We start from the raw sequence: 20,125 nt of genomic DNA on the forward strand, positions 1-20,125 counted from the left end.
TGAGTTCAGATAAAATACAGAGCCCGAAGGCGTAAAACCCTTTTTGAGCCCAACTTTTCTTCGTTTTTAATGTTCTTTTTGGCTGACTCGGAATTCTATGCAAGTATGCTCCATTTGCACATATTTCTTAATGGGTCAGCGCCCCGCGGAGACAACCCCACCCCTCTTAGCCCCCCTAGCCCACCCATATCGGGTCCTGCCAGTGACAGTTGTCAAGGGGCTGCCTGATTAAGAAGTTAGTTAAATGGAAATCCGCAAAAAGGAGCAGCAACAAATAAAAGCGGAGCAAAGAGCAAAGAATTTAATTTGCACAAAATGGCACACACAGAGACAAAACAAATATATGTATACAAACATTATATGTGTGTATATACGGGTAGAAAGTGGGGACCGGACGGGGAAAGTGTCCCCACAAGAGCAGCGAATTTCGCCTTTTGAGCTTGGCATCATATATCTTTCAGTCAACAGCAGGCAGTCCACAGTTGGTTTGTCACACAAAAGGACAGCCCCGGCCCGCCCCAAAAAACATGGGGCGCCCTCCCCATCGCCGCGATTCCAAATCCTTCGTCGTCCTGCGACAGCGTTGCAATTAAATGAAGGCAACGCACAAAAGTATGCAATGCAAATGGCGCCCACTGCGAGGCGGGCTAAAAATTAAACAGGGAGACGGCTTCAATTTGAAGAGGGAACGCAGGATGTGCCGGCGACAGGATGTTCCCGATTCATCCGCGTGTCCCGAAACCCTTTTTCAAGGTTTTGGCAGTCGGAAAAAGTATTATTCACCACATTGAGTAGGGAAAACTAGTTGTTAACATTAAAATATTTTTTTTAATTTAACAAGAGCTTAAAGCTAATGTTCTGATTTTTAAATGGATGTTCAATTTTTTTTATCACAACAGATTAATTCTTTGCTGACCTCTTTCACAACAAGTCAAAAATATCAACGTTTTTCCCATGGCAACAAAATTTGTAAATAACACTCAAATATGATTTTGGAATTTCACAAAATTAAATAAGAATTTCAAGCTTATGTTCTGCTTTGAAATGAATTTCGTTTTATATTTATCGTGTCAAAAAGTTTATTCACCAATCAAATTTTAGCTTGGGCCTTTTTAAAGCAGTTTATCGCTCGCCTTCGGGTATTCGATATAAAATTTGTATACAGCTAGTGTTCTCTTCGTCGCAAGCCAAACGGAATAAATATAAAATATGTTTTTATGGCTCACTCTCAAGGCCATAAAAACATTATCGAAATCTATAAAGATTTTAGGAACGGCCTCGCTAGAGGAAGGGTCCCACTAAGAACTGAGGATCCCAAGGAGCGGGCGAGAGGGGTGGGTGTCAGTTAGAGTGAGTGGGATGCACACGTGCAGACATAAAAGCGGCCATACCTGAGCTACGTGCACTCAACACCTGGCCAAAGCCTCTTCAATCCGGCAGCTCCGCCCCCTGAAGACCCTCTGCCAGCGCCCCCGCTTCATCACCGCCTCTGAATTGGCGAGTGTGTGGCAATTGCAATTGAAAGTGATAATTTCATTGCATCATGCACAAAGGGAGGAGCACGAGGACCGGAAGCCGGAGACAGCACGAAGGACGAAGGATCCACCCGCATTCGCATTCGCATTCGCTTTCGCACTCGCCTCCTTTTCCCCTCCCAGATTCACCCCAACTCCACTGTTATCAGGGCACGTCCATGGCCAGTAACACACACACACAAGGACTTACAGGGGCACTTACACATACTAGCAGACGCCCACACTGGCAGAACTGTTTGAGCAGGCAGTTAATAATATTTCTTTGCTGGTAATCAACACAAGCTGTTCAAAGCAAAAGTTAAGTTGGAATCATATTATCTGAACTCTTTTTTCCATTACCATTGAATAAAACGTTCGATAATCCTATATTTCTTAAAGAAGTTTTTATCTACCATCGGAAACCTATAAGGAACCTACAATTCTTAAACAAATCTTGATATACCATTTCTAACGTTTCAAAACCCTTGGATTTAATTGGTTCTTTCAGATGTTCCATTTAATGAGACCGAAAATATTTCACATTCAATGGGAAATTTAAAATGACTTCTTGCTCCTCTCAGTGCACCTAGCGGGCATGACAGTTGGGCACAAATCAGGTTAAACACATGGCAAGGAGTGGGCGGTGGGCGGTGGGCGGTGGGCGGCTTGGAGCGCGGGAGGCGTGGCTCGGAGGGAAATGCAAACCAAAGCCAAACCAATTGGGTCATAATTGCTTTACGGGCGCCAAACGCAAATGAGTCGTAAGCAGAAGGATGCAGGACGAAGGAGCTTGGCATCTGGATCAGGACAAGATTGGGGGCGGTTTCGGAATTCGAATGGAGAGCTAGTGGTTGGGCGACTTTGTCACGCTCCATGTGGAACGGTTGTCGAGGGGGACCAGGGGGAGGGGACAGGTGCTGCAGGACCTGTCGATTTGTATTCAGTCCCCGGGATGATGGGGGCCACACAAATCTAATTATCAATTGCCATAAGCACTGAGCCATTATCCAAGTGCAGTGTCTCGAGTGGGCGCAACGAGCTCGATTGGAAAAATCTACTCCACAGGCTTTCTCGAAAAACCTGGTCCTTTAAAATAGGACTTAAAATAATTCGTAGTCATTTTTTTACGATACTTGCAATAGGGTTTATTTTGTTAGTGTTCCTTAGGGGATTTGGCTGTGCTTGACTCTTACAATTTATTAAACAATATTCATTAAACTAAGACTAATATATTTAATTCTTTTATTACAAGTGAGGAAATTATTAGAGTTTAAATGCTTTCCCAATCGCAATGCAATCATTATAGCCATAAGCCCATAAATTCACTTCTCCCTTGCAGTGCAATTCTCGATACGTTAACCGCACTCATCATTAGTCCATCTGAGTTATTCATTGAAATCATTCATTCAGCGAGCGCAAATATTTGCCAGCTTTTCCGGCCGGGGGGAGAGCGGGAAATGGGAAAAAGAGGGAAAACAAGGAAAACGGAAACAAATCAAAAAGGAAACAAGTAAAAATGATTGCGGCTCCTGTGGCGTCGTCATCGTTAATTTGTTATTTGATGTGCGCTCTAAGCACACATAACCGGAGTCCCAGCGCTTAAGTCCGGCCCCACTAAGCCCCCTTGAAAACCCCCTGCCCCCACCCCTGCCGCAGCCGCTGGGGCACACTCAGTCACTCGCTGGAGCCACTGACGGAGGATGTGGATGAAGGGCGAGGGACGAGGGACGAGGGACGCAGGACGACGACAAACGTCAACGACGCACTTAATGAGCCCCGTGCGGCCAACATGTTAATCCATCCCGGACTGAACGAACTGCACTGTCAGAAACTGGGAGTACCTTCGACCTTTTCCTATAAATATAATAACAACAAGAATCTTTGACACAACTCTGGAGTTTCTTAATAGAAGGGAATTGCTGTCAAGAGGTCTTGACTTAAAAATGCAACTAAGCCGATTCGGAGTACTTCTTTCAACTCGGAGAGAACCATTAATTTCCGATAAAATAAAGAGCTTAAATCTTTTAAAAAACCAAGAAATCATTAATTTAATTCATTGGTTAAGCTCTTTTTTCTACGCATAGATCAAGAATAGATTAAGAACATTATATTTACCATGTTCTTGATGTAATCCGAGTAATTTCGCTTAGTGCACCGACCCCGGACTATGGACTCCGGACCCCGGACCCCGGGCCCGGCCCCGGACCAACGGACCCGGCTCCAGGCGTCGTCATTCAACACGATTGCCCCCGTCCCCCGAGCCACCCAACCACCCAACCACCCCTCCACCCACTCGCCCCCCGGAAAACCCCCATCGCATTTGTTTCGTAAGCGCATACGAATGCATTTTTGTGTTTTAATTGCCCCCCGGCTGTGGGAAATCCCAGGGCGAATTTAGCAGCAGTTTTTTATGCACTTTTCACGCTTATTTATCGGGATGGAGGTGGTGGGGCAGCTGGTGGTGTTCGCTGTTCGGTGGGTCAGAAGTGGAGTCGTCGCATAAATCAAGAAGCTGACGAGGCGTCAATGGCAGGCGGCGACGTTCGGTCCAGTCGCCACTTCATAGCTTTTCTTTCGCTTTCTTCGACCCGCCACCCTCCGTGAATCCACCACCCACTCATCGCTCTGTGTACACTTGCAATAACTTAACGATGGGGAAAATTCGCAAGGAAACTTAAAAATTAATAAGGGGAAAAATTCCGTTTGCCAGAACTTGGCCTTAATTCTCTGTAACATTAATAAGTCCCTGCGAATAGGAGGACGCATTCAAAAATGTAGCCATAAAGGCGCTGCCTTAATTTGGAAACTTTTATGTCAAGCGTGAAATTGGAGGAGGAAAATCTACGGGATAAATGTTGTATCTGAGAATTTCAAACAAAGGGTCAACAAAGTACGGATATGAAGAAAATCCTAGAAAAATGGTCAGTTTGGGATTTTTATTAAATTGGCAAAAAGATGTAAAGATAAAGCCAATTTAAGAAGAAGAAATATTGTATTTTTGGGAAGTTTTTTTATCTATATAATTAATGAAACAATAAACTTGAATAACCTTCAACAACAACTCTTATTATTTTTAATTAAAAAGAACAACTTTTGAGGCCCTTTCACTTAATAGTTAGTGGCTATTTTGCAATAAATAAGTAGTGTCAATCGGTGGAGTATGTGAAACAACCTTTGGAAGCATAAAAGCTCTTTAAGATAATTGAGTTGCTTTTTGTTGGAAAGAAAGAGGGGAAACTATTCCAGCGAGCCAGTTACAGTGGGCTCAACTGGCCACTGGCCAGTGGCCATCAGACATCGGGCATCAGACATCAGACATCGGGACCAATGGGGGGATGGGAATGGATGGTAAATGGGACCGAGAGCAGACTCTGGAAACTCGAAACTAGAGACTGGAGACCAGAGACCAGGAACCAGGGGCCATGTCCACGTTGTCGTTGTCGTGGTCGTTGTCGTCATGGCCCTGCTGGATCGCTCTTTGGGGTAAAATAAATTACCATAATTTAAGCGTAATTCAGTGCCAGTGGCAGCAAAAACTGTGGACGGTTCGGCGGGCCGCTGGCGGGGGCGGCTCCTTTTGGCCGAAACGGGATCTGGAGTTATGGGTGGGCGGCCGACTTTGTCGTTATGTCGTCTTCTTGGCTAAGTGGACATGAAACATGCACGACCGGCCATGATTTGTTGCTGGCCATAAGTGCGAGTGTGTGTGGCCCTGGCCATATATTCTTTTTTTAGTTTCCGGGCCCTCCAGAAAGGGCATATGCAATTGGTCAATTGATTTATGCAGCATATACTCGTATGTTTTTCCGATCCAGGGGGACTCCCCACAAACTACGAAAGGCTTCGACATTTATGCTCTCTGGTTGGGACCTTGGAAAAGCTCGATTCATTTGATGTTAAATCAATAATTTTAAGTTTTAATTCGAAAAATGTATATTGTAACACGTCTTAAAGTAACAGCGTTCTCTATTTCTAAAACTATCATTGAATATTCCTTACCATTCCCTTAATTGTCCTGTCCCCCAAGTAACTCAATTATTACTACAAGAATTAGAGGACAAGTGAAATAATGTTGTGTCCAGCGGAATTAATTCGCAGCCATCGAGATGGCTATCATAGGGAAACTGGCCATATATTAGGGCATCTTCTGGTCGTTTGTGTGAAAATCCCCCTGGGATTTCGGCCAGGACAAATGTCCGAGCGTGTTTCGTTAAGCTTTTTGATAAACTGCCCCCTGCCCCGTCAGTCCTTTGAGGTTCTTAAGCGTTTACGGCTGCCATTTTTTGCTGTTTCTTTTTTCGGAAACACAGGACCAGCAGACCGAAGCCAGCCAGACATCAGGGGCGGCGGCGAAGGGGTTTGCCAGGACGAGTACAAGGCTAATAAAGTTCAATAGCCAAGGCGACGCCTGCTAAATGTGCGCACAGCTCATTTGATGCACATTATCGTGGGGGTTCGGTTCGGTTTCAGCTTGCTTTTTTCGCCCAACGACTTTTCATTTTGAATGTTTGCCAAAAGGGGAGAATCGGGCGGCGGGGCCAATGAAAACATTAACAGGGAAGAGGGCCCCACTGACCTGTCCCCTCTTTACGGCCCAGAGAAAATATGCTCATGTTGTTTTCGAGCGTCGGCGATGGCGCCTCCTGCAAATTGGTGCCCATGAATCGGGCCTTCAATGAATTGAAGGGAACTGCAAGGACTCGAAGGATGCTCAAGGGCAGACGGGGGTACACGGGGCACTGAATGGAGGCAAATGGCATGGAATCGACTACGAATCGAATCGAATCGAATCGAATCGAATTGAAATGAAATGTAGCCAAATGAAAGAAAACGAATGAATACAGTAGCGAGCCACGGAAAGATGCCCCTGGCTCTGGCCAATCAATCCGATGATGAGGCCGCTGATTATGATGGCGATGGCGATGGCGATGGCGATGCCGTAAGGACGACTGTTCTCCGCGCATTGTGCCGGGAACCGGGCTCCATTTTGATACGACTCGCAGCCCCGTAATTGGGCAGTCGTTAAAAATAAATATACAAGGCTGAACGAAAGGGTTAAGGGGTTCAAAGGCTTTAAGTCAGGAAGGCAGGAGAGGCGAAAGGGTAGAATGCTTGTGACTTTCCTGCTATCAAAGAATTTCCTTCTAAGAAATAGGCAGATTTGTGGGGCAGAACAAACTTTGTATTTCGAGATAACCTATCCTGAAAGCTCTTAAAAATGCGAAGCGAAGGGACAGATGGCTTAGGACCTTCCTGTTTGTATTGAAAACAAGTATTGTATTTCAATATAACTTATCGCTGAAGTGTGTTTAAAAAATCAGAGATTATATTAGACCATACATTTGTTCATTAAGAATAGGTTGTCAGCATTTTTCATTACGTTATTTCTAAAGACTCCCAATTAAGTTCCTGTTGAACCATTAGAATATTTATTCTGAATCAATTATTATAACATAATTATGACAAACAATTGAATGGCCAGCTGAAATATTTGTAAAAAAGAAATAAAACACTGAAGGCGGTCCGTGATGGGATTGAACCCCGGACCTCGAAAACCCTAAGAGGGCGAGAGAGGGCCCGGTTCTTGAAGCAGAATGTGGATCGTGGCATGAGTGGGAGATTCTTAAAGCTCGCGATTTACAGTAATGACGTGGCGCGAAAGCCCGGCTAAAACCTCCTTTGAAACAGTGACTCGGAGAGAGGGAAGCCGGAAATACTCCTTTTCAGCTCGCGGCAGAGACAAAAGCAACAGAAACACAGAAAAAACACAAGAGTTTCCAAGTCATTTTGCACATTTCCTTGACATTTCATTTTTTTGCACTCGTTTTCCGCCGCCCAGTTATTCTCTCCTTTTCCCAGCTTTCTAGTTATTTTAGCACTCATTTCTTGCGTATGGAACGTGTTCTATTGTCGGTATTTGTGCTCATGAGCCAGGAAGAGGAAGAGGAAGCAGCTGCACCTTATTGTCCGTCCGTCAGTTCGTCACTCCGGCCCTTCCCCAGCCCCCCTTCTGGCATTCACCCATTCCGGCATTCCGGCATTCCGGCATTCCGTCAGTTGTTCATTAGAGCGTTTCTTAATTAGCGCCCCGCTTTGTTTTCGCACACACCATGCTCCCTCTCTTTCTGATTCGCACTCCACGGCCCCTCTCTTTCTAATTCCGTAGCTCCGTCCCGCTCTCGCACCCGCACCCCCGTTTGGCTTGTTCGCATCGTAATCCGCGGGGAAGCAAGCGACCGTGTGGCCTAATGGATAAGGCGTCGGACTTCGGATCCGAAGATTGCAGGTTCGAGTCCTGTCACGGTCGAAGAAGTACGATCCTTTTTTTTTTTAATTGTAAAAGAGATAAATATATGAAATATGTAATTACTCATTGTATCCGAAAACATGTACTTAAAGATCTAGAGGTATACTTTTATCAAAGTATCAAACTCTTATTTTATTGCCTTCTACATACATTAGAACTTGAATTACCCAGCCCACGAACAGGAAAACCTCTTGACTATTCTGCTTCGAACAATATAGTTTACCAAAAGTTTTTATGTCTACCAAGAAAAAGTATCTTAAAGATTGCACTTGAGAAAACTAGAAACAAAACGGGAACAGCCAATAAAGGTTAAACTCCAGCTTATATGCCCTAGGAGTACTCCGTCAAGTCAACAAAGCTAGAGTAATAGTTTAGAGATCTCACATACCAAGTTTCAGGTCTGTAACTCCACCGGTAACCCAGTTTCGTCAGCATAGCAGGCCAAAAGCGCAGTAAAACTGCAGCTTTAATCGCCAACGAATGAATTGGCCAAGCCACCATGCTTAAATAAAAACTTAAAGATGCCGCATACCAAGTTGCGTATCTGTGGGACCACGCGCAACCGAGTTACTTCAGCCCAGCCGGCTAGAAGCACAGCAATCCACTACAATGGCGGCATTTAAAAGCAGCCCGGTGCTCTTTCATTGGAGTTTGCATGCCGAGTGCCGGGCGGCCGGCCGGCCGGCGATGCGATCCGATCGGACATCAATTTCGTGCTGTGCCTGACAGCGGCTGTCGCTTATAAATTGCAGAGCCCGCAAAAACAGCAAGAACAACAAGGGCCGGCCACCATGGCCACTATGGCAACAACGGCGACAAGCGCTCTGACATTTAACATCCGGTTGAAATTGTTCAACGCATTTCCGGTGCCCTCTGGTGTGTCCACAGCCAGGCGCCCGCCCACCCAGCCGGGCCGCCCAGAAGACAGGACGTTGGGTCCTCGACCAGCAATTAAACGCTTATCGAGAAGTTGGCCCAAAAGGGGGGAGTCTGGGGCGGCAGCAGAGAGCTGAACTGAGAGCTGAAACAGGACACAGGAAGCGGACGACAATGAGCTGCCTTGCATATAATTGAGGTTATGGCCGACTCCGGCCACCTTTGGCCGTCCGAACTTTCCCGGCAGCAGCCGAAAAACAGCTCTCCGCAAAAAGTTTTCGCACAGCGCAGCATAAGTTGAAATGTGTCCACCGTCTGGAGCAGGGAGCACCTGGGCGGCAGTTGTACGTACTGCCACCACCACAGCTTGCATATGCGGCAAATAACTGCAGACAAAAGGCGAGGAAATTAATTAGGGTCTTCTCATGACCACCCGGCCACCCAGGCCATCCGGGCCATCATCACCGTCATTATCGTCGCAGGCGACCTGCATCAAAACTAGCAAAACTAGCAAAACTACCAAAACTAGCAGAGCGGATGTCACCCGTAAACAAGCGGCGGCACAAGGGCAACAAAGCGGCAGAAAAAGGACGAAAAGGTCCTGGAGATAGTGAAAGCAGGAGGCAAACAAATCGAGTTGTTGGCATGGAAATTAATTGCTGCAAATTGAGTAATGATGTTGGCCGCCGTCACAAGTGCCAGCAAAAAATGCCAACAGCAATTATCCCTACTGAATTCGGGGACTTCAGACCCATTTACAGGTCGATTCCAAAATGGAAGCTTTAGAAAGGTCAATAGAGGTTTTTAAGTATTTCCCATAGTTTTTATATAATTTCTATAAGCATGGTCAAAGGCCACTTGTTTTCAGATCTATAAGGATATGATATGCCATATTGATTCCACACATTCTCAGCGACTGCACCGCTTTTCAAGTGGATAGATCTAGTAATTCAAAAGTAAAGCTATTTGATGGTTTAAATTCATTTCATTTCACTTCATTTGAAAGTATCCAGCAAAAACTTAACTTCTTTAAGTCAACTTGTTCAACTTGTTAATATCTGTCTCATCCTATTCATTTGTAAATACTATTAAGAAATTTGTAAATTATAGTTTAGTCCGGCCGAAAAAGCTACCAACTATGGCCGATTCCTCCCTGTACCTTAAGCTTAAACTCTTGGTAACAGTGCACAAATAAATAAATTAATAAGTTGGTTTTTAGGCCAATTCGAGTTGTGAAATTTTCCATGTGAAATAGATTTATCCCAAAATGTTTACATTTATGTAAATGAATGAACTTTCCCATCTTGAATGAATACTGGTAATTTTCGGCTTCAACACAACCAACCCCCTTACCAACTATCCACTCCAAACCGATTTACAGCGCGGGAAACCCCACCACTCAACACCTCCACCATCGAAAGACCAAAGTTGCCGAGTTATGTTGGGCTTCTCCGGGACCTCAGCGCAGACATCAAACAGCGCCGATTTTCCCCGTGTCATCACATTTAAATATACACGTTCTTCGCTCCCCTAATCAAATCAACCTGGGGCCGGCGAACTTATGATTACGCATTTTCCGGCGCTGCCTGCAAATGAAATGTTTTGTCAACTCCGAACTGCCAAAACAGCGTCAAACGGAGGCGGGCAAACGGAGACAAACAAACAAACAAACTGGCGAGCAAACGAACAAACGAACAAATAAGCAGGCAAACAAACAAGCGAACGAACGAGCAAACATTGACGCAATTTCTGCTGCAATATGAAAAAGTTTTCCTGCTCCTGCCACGCTTTCCCAGGCATTTTTCCTGCCCCACTCCAGCATTTTTTCCTTCTCTGCTTTTTTGTTTTTGCTGTTATTGCTCTGAGCTCCAGTCGACGCTGTAATTTGCATTTGTAATCAAAAAGTTGCACATAAACTTTGTTTTATGCTCATTTTCCTCGGCTAGTCGCATGTGTGTGTGCCGGCGTGTGTGAGTGGAAAAGCCTCCTCCGGTTGCTAAGACACAAAAGGACACAGCGCACAGGACGAACTCTCATCATAATTTTCCTAATTTCAAATTATTTCCATTAGTAGAGTGAAGCGAAAGTAAAGTCCGTAGCAAAAAATGAGAAGAGCCTTTCAGGGAAAACCGAGTGCTCTCGAACAACGCATATATCCTGGGAAATCTAAAAGAATGATTCGCAACAAAATAATGACAAAATAATTTAGATTTAGAAAATACGTTAAACAAAATGTTGCTAAATGATTTGTAGAACGAACAAGATTTTTAATTTTTATAAGGAGTCTGAACCATCAAAAATAAATTTAACTAGTCAAAAATCGAATAACCCTACAATCGATGAAGTGGCTTAGTATGGTACATATTTAGACCGCAAATGGAAGCCTATATATTTTTAAAAAGTATGGTCAAATGGTCAACCAGTACCGAAGCAACAAAATCTTCAAAATCGTGGTATTTTTTGCGTATTTTCACTAATAAATGGCCATATTTTCATAATACAGGCGAACCAAAGCCTATTTTCACTGTTTTGTTTTAAGAAAATCCCTGAGTACTTAATTTAAATATAAAAAAACTAATGGAGATATTTCCTTGGAAACAGACTCAATAGAAAGCCACATGAATCCATTTTTAATGTAAAGTTAATGCTTTTGAATATTCCGTCCCAATTCGCAGATTTTTGCATTTTACTAGATTAAGCCAGAGTCGACTTCATTTTGCGTACGTTCGCGACCGCATGTTTTTTGCCAATATTATGGAAATGATAGCTCAACAAACTCCATCATTTGCACTAAGCAAAGAGCTAACAAAATGCTATCAAATAGCAAAAAATTAAATTATTTGCACTTAGTGCGTTGAACGTACGTTCGAGGCCCCTGAAAATGTCCTTATACAGCCCAATCAAAATTTCGAACGTTTGACATACTTGGGAAATACTTCACTAAATCACTCTTTCACAAACGTCGCGCAATCTGCTCTTCTTTTTCGACCTCTCAAAATGTTCAAATAAGCCCATAAAGGAAAATCACCGAAATTGAAAGGCTGAAAATTGCCATTTAATCAACATAAGCCGCTCCGTTTCTGGCTCTATCGGTTGGCGTGGGAGTGAAAATCAAATCAAATATTTACTCGCTGTTAAATTTATGACGAAAACGCAAATCGCATAAAAAGGTTTTGCGCCCCGTCTCGCTCGCCCAGTGTTGCTACTTCGCTTGCACCCACTGTGCTTTGTGGTCGCATAAAAAATGCGGCAAATATTTGCGTGCAGCTGCGACCCTTCAAACCCTTCGGAAAAGCGGGAACGGAAAATGTCCTGAAGTGGGGAGGGAAAACCGAGGAGGCGCAAGTGGCTTTCCCGGGGGCTTTAAGCCATTTTCCAGGGCTGGGCTGCCTGGCCTCGAGTAGGCATAAAAAGCGATGCCAAAAGCCATTTAACTGCATTTATGCGGCCAGGAAGCTGAGGCACTCGATAGATATATAGATACATATATACCCAGATAAAGATAAAGTCTCCTCGACTGGCTGCCCAATTTTTGCCGCCCGGTCAATATTTAATTTGTCAAAGTGAGATTTCACTGTCGGCGACTTAGCAAAAAGTTTCCCGTGGGGCTGGGCTTATTCCAGTTGCAGTCGCTGGCATTAACAATTTGTTGATATATTAGCCGAAAGCCAAAAACGCACTGACGTGCTCGGGAGTGGCTTAAAAAGTTGTTTCCCTTTGGCCCGGCTTTCCCCACTTTCCCTTACGTGGAAAGCCGCATCCGACCCAGCACGTGACATTTAATTTTTCGGACACGCAAACATGCTCCCCTGCCGTCCCGAGAATGAAGTTTTAATGCAGATTTATCACCCGGCCACCGAAGACAAAGGCGGATGACAAACACTTTTGGCCCAAAGCGGCGAGCTGGCTTCTTTGTCTTGTTGATAATGTCAACAAGTTAGGGATAATTCCCGGCACAGAGAAATTTAAATCTCTACTTAGTTTCAGTTTTTAAGTATGAAATAGCTAGAAGATATGGATATTCTTGAAAAATTCGAACGAAATTATTGGAATTAAGGAGTCAACAGGGAGAGATATACTGGGGTTTACTTTATAATACAGAAAAGAGCTGGAAAAATATGTTGAATTTTTTTAATGATTGAAACTATTGAATCCAATAGACTCAATGATGTTCTTAGTATTTTTATTTACTTATATACCCAAAAACGTAATGTCAGTAAGCTTAGAGATAATCCCTTGACCAATAAATAAGGCCCTACTAAAAAAAATATATTTTAATATTTTGAATTTGTGGTACTTATGATCTTACGTGGTGCTGGTTTCCTGAAATTTATTTACTTTTATTGAAAAAATATAGATAAATTCATTTGACAAATTTTGAAAGCGTACGTTCAACAAACATTTACTGACTTCATGAACATGGCTTGTTGAAATTCGTGCTTGAATAACTACCGTCAGTTTGCCAACTTCAATTTAAGATATACAAAATAATGTATGAAAATTTAAATGACTTTATGGATTTCATAGTCGATAGTCCTTTCCTAACTTACTGGCCCAGTCATATTTAATTTTAACTTAATTTCGACGCATGTCTAGGGCGATTGAAGCGAAAACAGGGAAAACTCTTGAAAAAGCATTTCGGCCTGCCCTGGAATTTGCGCACTTTTCGTGCTGACCGCAAGTTGACAGAGTTTCTGGTCCGGAGCCGGCGGCGGAGATTTAGTTAATTAAAATACAATAAAATATGCACAAGTGCTGAAATACTTAGGCCAAGGGAAGCTGGGAGCAGGGGCTGGAGGCCGCAAAAGCCGCAAAATGCCCGGGGACCCACTCGCACTGGATCAACTTGACTCAAACTCAACTCTTTGCCAGCTTCAAGTTTCTCGTTTCTCGGCCACTTTTCGGGGCAAGTCAATAGTCGGGACAGCAGAGGGCGCAGGCTGGCGGAGATAGAGGAAGCAGTGCAGAGGGGCATGTGCCACATGGCGTACGCGTGATGTGGGTCCGTGGCAGGAGGAGCCCTGCAATATTCAGCAGCCCACTGCCACTGCCACTGCCACCGCCACCGCCACCGAGTGGCAACTCAATTAATCCGCCCTCCGACCACGGTAAATGCATTTACATAGATTTATTTTTAATCCGAGGGTCGCTGGAGCCCTTCTCGATTTTTGTTTCGATGGTTTTGAAAGCTTTTCGGGCTACCACATTTTTTTCTCTTTTTTAATATTTTGCGAAGCGAGAGGATTGCCAATTATGCAGAAGGCCGCAGAATAAATATGAAATGACATAAATGACCACACAACACAGCGGCAGCAAAAAGTTTCGGCTTTCTAGCAGCTTGCAGACCCTCGTCTAGGCGGCAACAATACAAACACAACGGACGTGGGACAGCGGCAGCAGCGGCAACAACAACACTGACAGGACAACAAAGCCGAGCGGTATAAATATCCTGGAAAAGGGGTGTGGCCGGGCGGCAATAAATAACATTTATGACTGAACAGGGCGCTTAAATATTTACATAGAATAAAATTATTTATTAATATTTCCGACGGTCCAAATAAGCAGGAGAAATACGGAAAAACGGAAAATGCGGAAAATGGGGAAAAAGGGGAAAAAGGGGAAAAGAGGAAGTGAGAGAGGGGGGCCTCGCAAAGAAAGTCCACGAGGCCTAAACGGAACGAAAGCACTTTCTATTATTTGTGAAAAAGTTTATAATAAACGATAAGTCAACGAGTGTTGGCTTAAGGCTGACCGGAAATGAATGGCATTGGAAATGCAAAAGAAAAGCATGCGATAATCTTGTAGAAAGCGAATAAATAGCATCCAAATTCAAGCAACCAACGGAGTTCGAATAAATACATAAATTTAAATACTGAATGCTTAAGGTTCCAAACAGAACTATTATTTTACTTACTCCCATAACGTTGAAATATTGCTTTGCGTAAATTATTAAATAATAATTTAATGATTATTTGAGATTCAGATACAGAGACCATCCTGTGCTTCACAAGTAATTACAATTAGATAACCATAAATAAAGAAGAAGATATTGATGCTATTTCTGAAGTCAGTGAATATAATAATTCTAGGTATGGACATCAACGAAGCCATAATTTATACTGTAAGAACTTCCGGTACCTTCACCGCGCTTCCTCTTGTTTTCAGTCCATCTGCTAACAGCTTCCTGTTGTTGCCCGCCTCTCCTTTGCCTTGGCTAATTCACTTGGAAACTCTCACTAATAACTTGATTCAATTTACATTTAGTGCATAAAAAGCTGAATGCCAGCCCCCGACTGCCGGGCAATTGCGATTACTTTCGGAAAATAAAATGCAAAAAACAGGAGGCGGCGAGGAGGCCAAAGAGAGCGGAAATCGACACAAAACGTAGCGACTTCAATGCAGGCGAGGGTGAAAGGGGAGCCCCGCACCCGGAAGCCTGACCTCGGACACCGAGGACTCAGGAGCCGGATACAGGACACGATGTCCGGACAAGATGGGGCAATTATTGTAAGCGGCTTTTATCGTGCGATGATTACACTTACAGCAGAAATGGGGCGCGCCGAGAGAAGCGCCATTGAGGACCCCGCCAAAAATACGAAAAAAGAGGATATGGCCACATAAAAATAATATCAAAAGGCGGCCAAGAAAACATTTCTAAGAACGCATCTGCTGGCGTTTTCGCCATGTTTGTTGGCCTAATTAGCGGCAGTGCATTTTTATAGCATAATTTTCGGCGTTGTAAGCGTTTTTCGCCCCTTCCCCGAACCCCTACAGCCAAATTGTACAACATGGAAATATTACATTAAAATTTATGAAACTGCAGGGGGCTCAGGCCCACCAAAACCCCAAAAAAAGGCAACAGAGCCCAGAAAAAACACAGGCTACATAGATAGACTTGGCTACATCACAGACAGCGGGGGAGGAACCGGGCGAAATGGAGTTAAAATGGGGAATGCGGTCTGGAATTGAGGCATCTGGGGATCTCCGCCAACGGGGGCAATTAGTGGCCAGTTTCGGTTTTCCCGAACCCCCGGAAAATCCCGGGCAACCGCGGTGCCTTCGCCCACGAAACTCACCTGCAACGAGATAAGAAGAGATAAAGAGTTGAATTAATAAATAGTCCGGCGAGTGAATGGGAATTACTTAGGTAAGTGCAAGCCAGTTGAGGTGTAATTACAAAAATGCTCGGGGCACAAAGGCAGCAGACGAGCTTGAAGCATTCTGACAGCTCTCTAGCACCGGTTAATAAATCAAAAATTAAACTGGGCCCTTACTCTCCCATATCTTGGCTAGGAAAATCCGACTGACTTTCTTAATTTATTGCCCGGCTGATGACAACAAATTAAGGTCTAAAATACTTGCAATCACGGCACTCGGGCTTCCATATTTTTATGAGACTTCGAGCTCCTAATGCAGCCGCAGAACCTTTGAGCAAAACTGATAAATGAAATAATAGTTTCCATTCGTCGAAAGTTTGTCTGCCGCTCAAAGGGCTGTTAGCCAGCAACTTGCAACGTGCCACTCGCAACTCGCTGCTGTGGGTCCTCGTAAATTTATGAACTTTATGGCCGGCAGCCTCAGAGGCCGCCAGTCGACAGTCGACGGTCGAGGGTCGTTAGTCGGCAGTCGGCAGTCGGCAGTCAATATCTTGTGCATTTCAATAGTTCATATATTTCGGTGGTTACCCATGTTGTGCACACACCCTTCCCCAGGAGCACCACCACCCATCGCTACTTGGGCGCAATAAAAATGCATTTCATGCTCGAAACATGACTTGGCTCAATTTATTTTACTTTGCCGCATTTAACGACTTCACACAGGCGCCGCCAGACTTGGCCTAAGCCGGACACTGAGATAAAACTTGTTTGCGAATGCTCTCACGGCGAGAAATCTAAATTGAGCCATTGCTAAAATTTGATCTTGAATCTTTAATCCGTACCTGAACAGCCGAATACAATCGAAATATTTATTTCCTTTTTTCTGAAAAAGAATCATTTTTCCAATATATAAATACGTATGCATAAAACTCTTCATTAAAATTAATCAAGAGAATCAAGAGCAGGGGACATCCATATTTTTACCGAATACTCCTACTATAACATTGTCCTTGGTCAACAACCTTTGCAAATTACCCTAATCAGCTTCAAATAAACATTTATATTAATAAGGAGATTTCGAAGCTTTGGGAACTTTTCCCATTGTTTTCTTACGGTGCAGTCACAGTTGAATTTGGCAACTCCATCTATCTGTGTCTGCCCGCCGCCAACCCTTGACCCCCCTGAACCCCGAACCCCTGCAACCCGGCGACCCCTTCCCACACATGGGCGCCGTCGTACATGGCCGGTGTAATGGCGTTAGACCACAATGAGCTCAATTTTCGCCAATGATTGGCGGTGCTTGGCAAAGGCGGAAGCGGAAGTGGCGGACTCACACAGACACAGATTTTCAGGGGCGGCGTGGCAGGGGGGCATGGGAAGAGGGCATGGTCTGGCGGTTTCTCCTCCGTTCCGGCCGAAAAAGTTTCTTGTTTGCATTTGCCTATCGTCTGCGACTCAGGAGGAGGTGGCGGCCCAAAAAGATCCAGGAGCCAGGAGTCAGGAGTCAGGAGTCAGGAACCGGCAGTTGGGGAACTCGGGAGCTCGGGAGCTCGAAACTCAGGAACTCGGAATCCGGGAAAAGCAGACGTTAAACATCGCGTGCAGACATTGCCAATGTTTGCCACGCCCCCTTGGCGCTGCCAGCCGCCCCCGCCGGCAGACACGAGAATTCGCCACTGCGCACGAAAAATGTTCGACAGTCGTGGAAAAAGCGAGAAACACAAGTTGCAGTTGAAGACTTTTGGGCAGCGCACGCCGAAAAAGGCAGAAAAATCAACTGCAAGGGGATTCCCAGCTACCGAGCTGTAATGTCCCAGACGCAGGGGCGTTGTGCGGCGGGGGGTCCCGGCCTGAGACTGCATTTTTTGGACGAGCTTGATCAATAACTTGGGATAAGACAAGAAAAGAGCCATCGGGAAACTCGGAAAACAGTGCGGAATGTATTGGATTTCTTGGCTTAAGTTCCCGGGGGCACACGTGTCACCCGCCCCCCCTCTGGACTAAGCCCCTGCTTAGCCAGACAAGTTTACTTGCTACACGTAACCAGAGACAGGCAATTTTTGGATGCCGAAAAGACCGAAAGCCCACCGAAATATTGTTTCTGTTCACCTCTTGCAGTCCCACAACAAAACGAAGAATTAACAGGCAGTTTGACTTATAATTAGCCCTGGTTTTCACAGGATAAATGTGTCCCAGGGGAAAAAAGAGTATTTACAATAATGAAAACAGAGTCCATAAAGTTTTGCTAATTTTCTGGCAACTAGAGCCCTTGCTATTGAGATATTCGAAGGTAAAATTCAAACGATATCTACAAATTTATGTGTTACTAAATCCAATTAGTAATCACTCCAATCTCTGAACCACTCAAGAGTAACAGGAAGCTACAAAAATAAGCCCGCATACATGCCCCATATCAACGGCAAGGACGGCAGTAATCAGAGGAAAAGCCGGTTGCTAACACCATTTGCCATTGGCCCATTATGATAATCATTTTGAAAGGCTTTCCGCTAAGCGGTTTATGAAGTCACCAGCAACAACAATGGCGAAGGGCCAGAACAAGAAACCACCGCAGTGAGCCGAAGTTAACAAGCGAACAAGAAAGTCGACCGGCTTTTCCCCACGAAACTCGGTGGATGCCCTTCGGGCTGTGACGAAAACGCTTTCCGGAAAACTCCTAGGGTTTTTCGTATAATTTTATTTTATGGGGCGTTGGCGTTAGTTAACAGGACTGCTGGCAACATTCAAATGAGGTGATTAGAACCTATCAAATGTGTTAGCATAAATCGCCGAAAAAATTAAATAATACAGCTGGGTAATCTAAATGTCTGAGAATATGTTTAAAAGATATGCAAAAAACACATCCTGAAAACATATGGGAACCCAATAACACCTTGTTTTCCTACGTTCTCCAACACTGCCAACGAACGAATTGTGTACGACAACTCCTAACTCTTACTTTAAATGCCTATGCCATTGGGTGCTTAAGTCGCGAGAACAACACTTTCCCAAAACTCATGCCTAAAAAGCCCCCTTGTCTTGCTGGATTAAGTTTTTCCAAACCTAACCTAAAATGCTGCTGCTTCTCTTTCCACTTTCCAACACTGTCAAAAACTTGGCTGCGTTAATGGCAAACAGAATCATTAAGTGAACAAGCAGAACTCAGAATTCAACCTAAGCAGTGCAAAAAAGGACATGGCAGCAGAGAGAGGTTTTTTCGAGGGGCCTTTGGCTTGGGTGTGGGTAAATGACAGGCTTCCCTCTCTTGAGAGCAAGGGGCGGAGGGCGGAGGGCGGAGGGCGTCGGGCGCAGGGGCGGCTGTGGCTGGCACTCATCAGCAGCCAAGCATCGCATTTGAGATAAAACATAAAGAGCGCACCTAATGCGTGCCTGTGTCAGTGTGGGTGTGGGTGTGGGCGGTCTGTGAGTGTGCGAGTGTGTGGGTGCCCGTACCGATGTTAAGTGTGTGCTCGCATACAGCTGCGGTCACGAAACTAGCAATTAGGAAAGTGCACAGACAGTTAATTAAAGCAGGTCAGCAGGGAGAAATAGTGTTGGGAGCACATCAATATTGTTTAGTGTTAAAAGGCATAAGATTGATATTGCAGCAATATTATAAAAAGTACTACTACTGTAGCCTTTTTAATTCCACATATTTAATTTTAGAAATAATATCTCAAAATGAGACAAGGCGTTCAAATGTTATGCTGCTGTAAAATGGTTTAAGCTTTAAGTTGTAAGGGTTCGAGTGTCCCTTAAGCCCCTCATTACACAAATCTCGTAATAACCTATAGAATGTGTTTAAAACGTGCTCTCTTGTGCGAAACGCAGCTTAAATCCCTGCTCTTTGGTTAATATTTGATTTGCAAATTGGTTGAAAAAATTGCAGCTTCACTATTTTCCGAAGCACCGCTGTGCTTGGGAGCGTGTGATTTGTTTGTGCTGTTGACTTTGGATAATGTCGTTTGGTCGTTTGTTGGCTGCCATCGCCAACCGCCTTTGTTTGTCTGCATGTTTGTTTGTCTCGGCGGTGTGTGGGGCTGTGTGTGGGCGCATATTTGTCTGTTTGTTTGACTGATTGTCTGTCATTTTGTCTGGTTGTGCGCCTATTAGTACACAAATGAATGAATAAGTGCGCACACACAGACCGCACCGCAGTCCCCCATCCACCACCATTTCATTTTCATTTTCGTTGATTGAATGGCCCTAGCCCCTCCCAAAGCCCCCTAAAACCCGGCTCAAAACCACCCTGCCCCTATTGGCCTAGCTGGATTATTTGCACTTTAAGCCTTTAAGTCTTTGTTAGACAATTTGCTGTCGAACTGGCAAACAGA

The 20,125-nt window shown here is 44.5% G+C and overlaps 1 protein-coding gene and 1 non-coding gene across 4 annotated transcripts in view; one reads left to right on the forward strand and one right to left on the reverse strand.

Moving 5' to 3' along the window:
• The window catches only part of LOC108027550 (RNA-binding protein FUS), an 84,425-nt gene that overhangs the window by 21,141 nt on the left and 43,159 nt on the right, over window positions 1–20,125 (reverse strand). The window lies entirely within an intron of this gene.
• On the forward strand, window positions 7,749–7,821 carry Trnar-ucg (transfer RNA arginine (anticodon UCG)). Its single transcript has one exon. It is a non-coding gene; the product is annotated as a tRNA-Arg (tRNA).

Source organism: Drosophila biarmipes, chromosome X (assembly GCF_025231255.1).
Source record: "Drosophila biarmipes strain raj3 chromosome X, RU_DBia_V1.1, whole genome shotgun sequence".
NCBI lineage: Eukaryota > Metazoa > Arthropoda > Insecta > Diptera > Drosophilidae > Drosophila > Drosophila biarmipes.